This window comes from Hylobates moloch, unplaced genomic scaffold (assembly GCF_009828535.3).
Source record: "Hylobates moloch isolate HMO894 unplaced genomic scaffold, HMol_V3 SCAFFOLD_21, whole genome shotgun sequence".
NCBI lineage: Eukaryota > Metazoa > Chordata > Mammalia > Primates > Hylobatidae > Hylobates > Hylobates moloch.
Window position 1 is genome coordinate 55,027,276 of NW_026652296.1, and position 9,838 is coordinate 55,037,113.

Consider the following 9,838-nt stretch of genomic DNA (forward strand, 5'->3'; position numbering starts at 1 on the left):
GGCCTCCCAAAGTGCTAGGATTACAGGCTTGAGCCACCGCACCCGGCCGAAAATTGTCCTTATTAGCAGACTGTATGACAATAGTACTTAATCATATAGTATTGTCAATTACTATGTATCAAATTACCCCAAAATTTAACAGCTTAAAATAACAAATCTTCGGAGGACATCAGTAAGATTGTGGAGTAGGAGATTCTCGCCTTCAACATCCCAAAAAAATAACAATTAAGACAGGTATCCCTGAACAAAAAATAGCTCTGGGAGAGTTCAAGAGTGCAGTTAAAAAGCTGCAGCAGCACACTGCAGGAAAAAAAAAAATTGAGTAACCACACAAAAAAGGTAAGAAGAACAGTTTCATTTTTCCTACATCAGCCCATCCCCCAGGGAAGGACAGCTAAGTAGCAAAAGAGATCTCTTCAACCCATGAATTTCTCTCATGAGAAAAAAACAAGCAAGATAAGGAATCAGCTTCCCCAGCCTTTCAAGGTACTTCCTGAAAAACTTACTTTGGTTTCACTCCACTCAGATTTCTGAGATCAGTGTACAAGACATCTGGAGATGGCTAGAAACAAAGAAGGGTGGTACTATCAGTATTACCCACACACAGAAGCCATGGCGGTCCCCAGAGGCCTGTTGTCCCAATGCTGCTAAAGAAACCAATAGCCATCATAGCGGCCACAGACATCCCACAGCTTTGGCTGATGAGGGCAGTGCAGTTTTTGCCATTGCAGACCATGGCTGCCTCAGCTGCAGTTCCCTACTTCCCACCACTAGAGCCATTCCAGCCAGTGTGGCCATGGTCACCCCAGTCCTGAGACTCAATGCAACCACCTTGTGTGCATATGTAGCCAACCTCAATCGCCATTGCCAGTCCCCACCACCACATATGTGGTTGCAGTCAGCCTCCACAGCTGAGCATACACATGCCACTGGCCCCATACCCCAAAACCAGCACACAACTACAACCACCAACACTGGCCCATGCCACCACCTACCCTGACCTTCCTAAATATGCTTGCCACTGTAACAAGAGGCACTACTGAGGACTCCAACAGCCTTTACAATCACTGTTGACTCCCTTGAAGCTTTTGATGCCAAGGACTATGAAGTTTCCCATATCACAGACCCCTGCTACCTGAGACACCAATCACCAAGTTCCCTTGGACACAGAGCTTCTGCATACCTCCAAATTGGAGCACCATGCACCACTAGATCTGGTGTACCATAGCACACTCCAGCATGCCTTCCCATGCCCAGTTCCAGGAATCCCATGCTCCCTCTCACCTGCAAATGAAAGTCTTTCCTTACCAATGCCAGTCTATAAAGTCTAGAAGAGTTGGTTATTTATTTAAATGCACAAATACCAATGAAAGCATAAAAGAAACAAGAAAAATCAGGAAAACAACATCACCAAAAAAATTAACTTCCAGTGCCTGACCCCAAAGAACAAAAAATTCAAAATAATTCTTCTAAAGAAGCTTAGTGAGCCCAAAAGAACATAGATAAACAAATTTAACAAAAAACAATTAGGAAAACAAGGCAATAACAAAATGAGAAATTCAACAAAGAAATAGAAAACATTTTTTAAAACTAGAAATAATGGAGGCTAAAGAATACAATGGCTGAACTAAAAATGCAATAGGGAGCTACAATAGCAGACTGCATCAAGCAGATGAAGGAATCCATGAACTGGAAGAGAGATCATCTGAAATTATTCAATTGGGGGAGAAAATATTGAAACAATGAAAAGAGTGAAAAAGACTATGAGATTTATGGAAACAATATACATCTTGTGAAGTGAACCAATATACATATTATAGGAGTCATCAAAAAAGAAAGTGCAAGAAAGTATATTTAAAGAAATAATAGAAAACTTTACAAATCTGGGAAAGGAAATAGACATTCAGACCAAGAAGTATATAGGACTCCAAATAGGTTTAATACAAAAAGATCTATACTAAGATTAGAAGATTTCTCGACATAAAACAGACAAGAAGACAGTAACATTATATATTCCAATTACAGAGACAGCTAGCTGCAATGTTGAACATTCTGTAAGAAGAAAAATATTCTGGAGCCATGTACACACTACAAATAACAACCTAATTCTTAAGTGAGGAGGAATCGAGAAATAATAATGTATATTCCTCTTCTTTGTCCAAAAAAAAAAGAGGAAAAATAATTGCCAACATAGAATATTTTACTCTGCAAAGCTATCTTTTAAAAATGTAGGAGACATTAAGTCTTTCCAGGGCGAAAAAAAACCTAGATGGTTTGTTACCACTAGACCTGCCTTAAAAGAAATGCCAAAGGGAGTTCTTCAAATGGAATTGAAAACACACTAAACAACAATGTGAAATCATATAAAAGTATAAATTTCACCAGTAAAAGTAAAAATAAAGTCAAATACAGAATAATATAACGTTGTAATGGTGGTATGCAAAGTACCTATAAGCCTAACATAAAAGTTAAAAGACAAACGTTAAGAGTAACTATAGGCCGGTGCGGTGGCTCACACCTGTAATTCCAGCAGTTTGGGAGGCCAAAGCAGGCGGATCACTAGGTCAGGAGATCGAGACCATCCTGGCTAACACGGTGAAACTCCATCTCTACTAAAAATACAAAAATTAGCCGAGCATAGTGGCGGGCGCCTGTAGTCCCAGCGACTCGGGAGGCTGAGGCAAGAGAATGGCATGAACCCGGGAGGTGGAGCTTGCAGTAAGCCGAGATCATGCCACTGCACTCCAGCCTGGGGGACAGAGTGAGACTCCATCTCAAAAAAAAAAAAAAAAATAACTATAAACAGAAAAATTTGGTAACATGTATGTTCTCACTCTTATTTAGAAGCTAAAAATGTTGATCTCATAGAAGTGGAGAATAGTAGTACTAGGGGCTGAGATGAATGAGAGGAATAGGTAGGGATCTATTAAATTATGCAAAATTTGCAGCTAGATAGCAGGAATAAGTTCCAGTGTTTCATAGCACTGTGGGGTGACTACAGCTAACAATAATTTATTACACATTTTCAAATGTTGAATATTCTCAACACAAATGATAAATGTTTTAGGTGATGAATATGCTAATTACCCTGATTTGATCACTGTACACTGCACATATTAAAATATCACTATGTACTCCATAAATATGTGCAATTTTGTGCTGATTAAGAAATACATTTTTTTAAAATTGTGAACAGACTTATAAAAATTCTGACTTCAAGAACACAAAGTCTATGTGTGGAAGGGGATAAAGTGCAGAATTTTTGTAATCAATTGAACTTGAGTTGTTATCAAATTAAAATAGATGCTTATAACTACAAGAAGAATTACACAAGCCCCATGTTAACCACAAAAGAAAAGTCTGTAATAGATACACAAAAAGACAAAGAGAAAGGAACCAAACCAAACTGCTACAAAAAAAAAAAAAAATCAGACAACAAAAGGAGATAACAAAAGAGAGAAAGGTACAAAAGAACTGCAAAACAGACCGCAATTAACAAAATAGTAAGTTCTTACATATCAACAATCACTTTAAATGTAAATAGATTAAATTCTCCAATGTAAAGGCATAGAGTTGCTGAGTGGATTAAAAAACATGATCCAGTGACTTAGTGTCTATAAATTATTCACTTTAAATGTGAGGACACACATGGCCTGAAAGTGAAGGGATAGAAAAAGATATTCTATACAAATGGCAAGCAAAAGAAAGCAGGGAGAGCTATACTTAGACAAAAGATTTTAAGTCAAAAATTGGCAAAGATCATTATATAATGATAAAAAAGTCAATTCAAGAGGAAGATATAATTGTAAATATATATGCACCTAACATCAGAGCAACGAAATATATAAAACAAATATTGATATATCTGAAGGAAGAAATTGACAACAATACAATAATAATTGAAGACTTCAATACTCCACTTTCAATAATGGATAGAACATCTAGGCTAAAAAACAATAAGGAAACCACTGACTTGAGTAACATTATGAATCAAATGGACAATAGACATAGACAGAATTTTTCACCCAATAGCAGCAGAATGCATATTATTTTCAGGGGCACACAGAATATTCTCCAGAATAGGCCATACGTTGTGTCATAAAACAAGTCTTTAAAAATTTAAGAAGATTGAAATTATATCAAGTATCTTGCAGACCACAGTGGAATGAAACTAGAAATCAGTAATATCAAGAAAACAAGAAAATTCACCCAAGAACAGGAAAACTAAACCCCACACACTTGAACAACCATTGAATAAAAGAATAAAGCAAACAGAAATTTTAAAATTACCTTGAGAAAAATGAAGACAAAATTCATCTTACCAAAGTGTATAGTATGCAGCAAAGACAGCATTAAGACAAAATCTTATAGTGTTAAATGCCTACCTTAAAAAAGAAGAAATATCTCAATTAAACAACTTCTTTACAACTCAAGGAACCAAAAGTAGAAAAACAAACTAAACTCAAAGTTAGCAGATGGAAGGAAATAATAAAGATTGAAGCAAAAATAAGCAAAAAATAGGAAAAAATAAAATTAAGAATTGGTTTTATTTGAGAAGATGAAATTATCCAACCCTTTGCTAGCCTAATACAAAACAGAAAGAGAAGACTTAAATACAATGAGAAGTTTTTTAAAAAGGAGACATTACAATAGATGACACAAAAACAAAAAGAATCAGAGACTACTGTGAACAGTTATATCCCATTGGATTAATTCTTAAAAGCACACAAGCTATCAAGACTGAATCGAGAACTAGAAAGACAAATTGACCAATAACAAGCAAGGAGATTGAATCAGTCATCAAAAACTTTCCAACAAAGAAAAGCCCAGGACAAGATGGTTTCATAAATGAGTTCTATCGAACATTTTAAAAATAGCTAATACTAACCATTCTTAAACTATTCCAAAAATAGAAGATGGAACACTCCCAAACTCATTTTATAAGAACAACATCACCCTGATTCCAAAGCCAGAAAAAAACAACAGCAACAACAACAATACAAGAAAAGAAAACTGCAGGCCACTATCCCTGGTGAATATACATGTAAAAATATTTAATAAGCTGCTAGCAAACTGAATTTAACAGCACATTAAAAGGATCACACACTACAATGAAGTGGGATCTATTCCTGGGATGCAGAGCTGGTTTAACACGAAAATCGATCAATGTGACACACCATGTTAAGAAAATGAAAGACAAAAACCACATAATCACCTCAATAGATGCACAAAACGCATTTGACAAAATTCAACATCTTTTCATGGTAAACACTCTCAACCAAGTAGGTACAGAAGGAGCTTTCCTTAACACAATAAAAACTATATATGAAAAACCTACAGTTAAAGTCATAATCACTGGGGAAAACAAAGCTTTTCCTCTAAGATCCAGAGCAAGATAAGGATGCCCACTCTTGCCACTGCTTTTCAACATAGTATTGAAGTCCTGGCTGGAGCAATCAGGCAAGAAAATGAAATAAAAAGGCATACATATCAGAAAGGAAGAAATAAAATTATCTCTGTTTAAAGATGACATGATCATATACATAGAAAACTCTAAACACTCTACACCAAAAAAACAAACAAACAAACAAAAACTGCTGGAACAACCAATAAGCAAATTCAGTAAAGTTGCAGGGTACAAAATCAACATACAGAAATTAGTGGCATTTCCATATATCAACAGTGAAATATCTAAAAAGAAAATTAAGAAAACAATCTCACTTACATTAGCAACAAAATAGAGTATCTAAGAATTAAGCAGGTAAAAGACTTGTAAACTGAAAATTACAAAACCTTGATGAAGTTTTAAAAGACACAAATAAACAGATATGTTCATGGATTAAAAGACTTAATATTGTTAAAAATGTCCATATTACCCTAAGCTATCTACAGATTTAGTGCAATCCCTATCAAAATCCCAAGGGCAGAAATAGAAACAAACAATCCTTAAATTTATATAGATCCCAAATAGCCAAAGTGCCATGGTTTGGACATTTGTTCCCTCCAAATCTCATGTTGAAATGTAATCCCCAGTGCTGGAGGTGGGGCTTGATGGGAGATGTTTGTGTCATGACGACTGATCCCTCATGAATGGTTTGGTGCCATCCTCACAGTAATTAGTGAGTTTGTGCTCTCAGTTTGTGCAAGATCTGGTTGTTTAAAAGTGTGGCCAATGGATATAGTATGCAGCATTTTTCAAACACATTTAACCATAGGGCCCTTCTTGTGTACTAGCACTTCACATTACACACTTCTGTAAACACTGCACCTACCATCATTGAGCAATGCCCTGCCAGCTCAATGCCTGTGCAGGTCTGTGATGTGCTGCTGTCTAAATTTCAGCATGGCTTCTCATAGACAGTGGGTTTAGGGGCTAAGGGTCAGCGCTCAGCCTCCTGAATTGCAGCATCCTGAGTCTTTCTTACTTGTCCCTCCTGAAGAAAGGGCATTTACCATGCCATTGGAGTGTATTTTCCTCTCAGGTCATCACTGAAGACATAACAATTGCTTATGTAGGATGATGATGCAGATCAAGTAATTGGCCATGATGATCGCTGCTGACAAGCTAAACATCCAAAGGAACGTGGCTGGCAATAACCAAGAGACAGCTCTTCCAAATGTTCTACATTACGTACACCCTTGTTACAACTTATTTTCATGTTTGGCCATGAGTTAATATGAATTCCAGAAAGTCTTGAATGAGTCCCAGAAAGAACAATAAAAATTATTATCAAGCAGAATAAACTAAGCTGTGCTTGGGTCCGTCACTGCTTCAGTGTCCCTGTTGGGCTTTCTAGCAGTGGCCGAAGTGGAGAAATAAAAGATGTCTGAATACACTAGGGTAAGTGAAGATGAGAATAAGGAGCTCGTTGAAATATCATCAGAAGACAATGGGGTGGTGCTGCTGTCCACAGTTACAGCCCAGTTTCCAGGGGCATGTGGACTTCACTACAAGAATCCAGTGTCTCAATGTATGAGAGGTATCCGGCTGGTAGAAGGAATTCTGCAAGCCCTGATGCTGACTGTGGAAATCTGGTATATGTTGTCAACTGTCCCAAAGATAACAAAAGAAAAATGGGTGAGACGGCAGTGAAAGTGAAGAGTAGTCCAGAAAATATCTTATTTAATAGCATTGGTAATTAGTGAGTTTTTGCTCTCAGTTTGTTTTTCCTCCTATGGAAACAGGATCTGAAAGAATATTTTAATACCTTTGGAGAAGTCCAAGTCAAGATAGATATTAAAACTGCTCAAAGGGGTTTGGCTTTGTTCGTTTTATGGAGTATGAAACACATGTGAAAGTAATGTCACAGTGACATATGATAGATGAATGATGGTATGACTGTAAATTTCCCAACTCTAAGCAAAGCCCAGATGAGCCTTTGAGAAGCAGCAAAGTGTTTGTGGGGCGCTGTACAGAGGACATGACTGCAGATGAGCTATGGCAGTTTTTCTGTCAGTACAAAGAAGTGGTGGATGTCTTCATCCCCAAGCCATTCAGGGCCTTTGCCTTTGTTACATTTAAAGTTGATCGGATTGCCCAATCTCTTTGTGGAGAGGACTTGATCATTAAAGGACTCAGCATACATATATCCAGTGCCAAACCTAATCACACAACAGCAACAGAGAGAAAGAAGTGGAAGATTTGGGAATCTGAGTGGATTTGGTAACAGTAGAGGGGTGGATCTGGCTTGGAAAACAATCAAGGCACCAATACAGGTGGCAGATGAACTTTGGTGTGCTCAGCATTAATCCAGCTATGATGGCTGCAGCCCAGGCAGTGCTGCAGAGCAGTTGGGGTAGGATGAGCATGTTAGCCAGCCAGCAGAACCAGTCAGGCCCATCAGGTAATAACCAAAGTCAAGGCAACATGCAAAGGGAGCCAAACGAGGTCTTTGGTTCTAGAAATAACTCTTACAGTGGTTCTAATTCCGGTGCAGCAATTGGTTGGGAATCAGCACCAAATGCAGGATCAGGCAATGGTTTTAATGGAGGCTTTGGCTCAAGCATGGATTCTAAATCTTCTGGCTGGGAAATGTAGACATTGGGTTATGGTTTGTTGGTAAGGAATGTACATGGTAAGTAAGACACAAAAATTTTCAAAATTGGTTTGTTCAGTGTGGAGTATATTCAGCAGTATTTTTGACATTTTTCTTTAGAAAAAGAGGAAGAGATAAAGGAATTGTATAAGTTTTGTGACGTAAAGAGTTACATAAAGAGTTGAATACATTAAGAGTTGAGTTACACAAAGAGTTGAATAAATAAAGAGTTGAAATATTGAGTGGTTGAACAATGAGAACTCATGGACACAGGAAGGGGAACATCACACTCCGGGGACTGTTGTGGGGTGGGGGGGAGGGGGGAGGGACAGCATTAGGAGATATACCTAATGCTAAATGACGAGTTAATGGGTGCAGCAAAACAACATGGCACATGGATACATATGTAACAAACCTGCACATTGTGCACATGTACCCTAAAACCTAAAGTATAATAAAATAAATAAATAAAAAATAAATATTGAGTGGTTGAAAGTAAATGGCTGTTTGTTGGAAAATCAACACATTACAATTGATATCTGTAATATTTTATCCCCGGACTTCTCAAGTGAACTCTTTGCGTGCTCAAAATGGAAAACATTGATTAGAACTACATTCTTTTCTCCTTGTCTTCATTTGAACCCCACCATATGATTTTTTTTCCTTAATAAAATCTCCTTTTGGGAGATCATGGTTTCACAGTTTGATTCTTTTGTTCTGTTTTTTAACACTTGTCATTCCCCCCACCTGATATACAAAAGTACAATATGAAGCCTTCATTTAATCTCTGCAGTGCATCTCATTTCAAATGTTTACAGAAGCACTTCATTAAAAGTAGCGCTGTAAATATCCTGCCATAGAAATACTTCTGTCTACATGCTTTCTCATTCAAGAATTCATCATCACACTTCACAGGCTGCGTCTTTGACAGTGGGTGTTCCCATTTTGATTCACTACTCTTTATTTCATGGAGTCATATCAACGTTATGAACACAAGGCTGTGATATGGAACCAGAGGCTGTCTGAACTTTTGAAACTGTGTGGGATTGGTGATGCTGCCAAGGCATGGAAGGCTAGTATGAGCGAGAGAAGGAGAGAGTGCAGGTAGAGAGTTGATGGTGCATCATCAATATTTTTTAAGTTATTGAGATGTATCTCTCAATCCTGTAATTTTGGTGAGAGAGTATACAGACAGCAATAATAAACAATGTATGAATGTCTTTTGTAGTCAAAGGATATCCACATGTGTTGGAAGACTTTCAGTGAGCTTTGTTCTTAGGCAACCCACATCAGTTGAATGTGTTAAGTGCAATGATACTTGTATTTTCCTACCCTTTTGTCAACTGCTGTGAATGCTGTATGGTGTGTGTTCTGTTACTGATACATAAGTGTGGTAATGTGAACTGAAGCTGAAGAGTTGAGAATATAAACTGAGCTTGTGGTGTGCTTTGAAGGAGTACTTGGAAGCAGAGTTTACAGTGAGCTCAGGTGTCTCAAGGGTGGAAGTTCTAATGTCTGTTAGCTACCCATAAGAATGCTGTTTGCTACAGTTCTGTGTCCTGTGCTTGGATGCTTTTTATAAGAGTTGTCAATGCTGGAAATTCTTAAATAAAGCTGATTTCAATTTTTAAAAATGATTATCAGGATCAAAACAGGATATGTGATGAAAGGTTCAATGATTTGGGTTATTTTTGGCCATTAGGTGACACAATACTGACTGTCACTCACTATATAAGCCTCCTATCTTATGTATTAGATTTTATGAAAATGATACTAATTAGCTTCTCACATCTTCAGAGTAC

General features: G+C 37.4%; 1 pseudogene; it reads left to right on the top strand.

Annotated features, from left to right (window-relative positions):
* The first annotated feature begins 6,823 nt into the window (after positions 1–6,823).
* Positions 6,824–8,038, top strand: LOC116461097 (TAR DNA-binding protein 43-like; annotated as a pseudogene).
* The last annotated feature ends 1,800 nt before the right edge of the window (positions 8,039–9,838 follow it).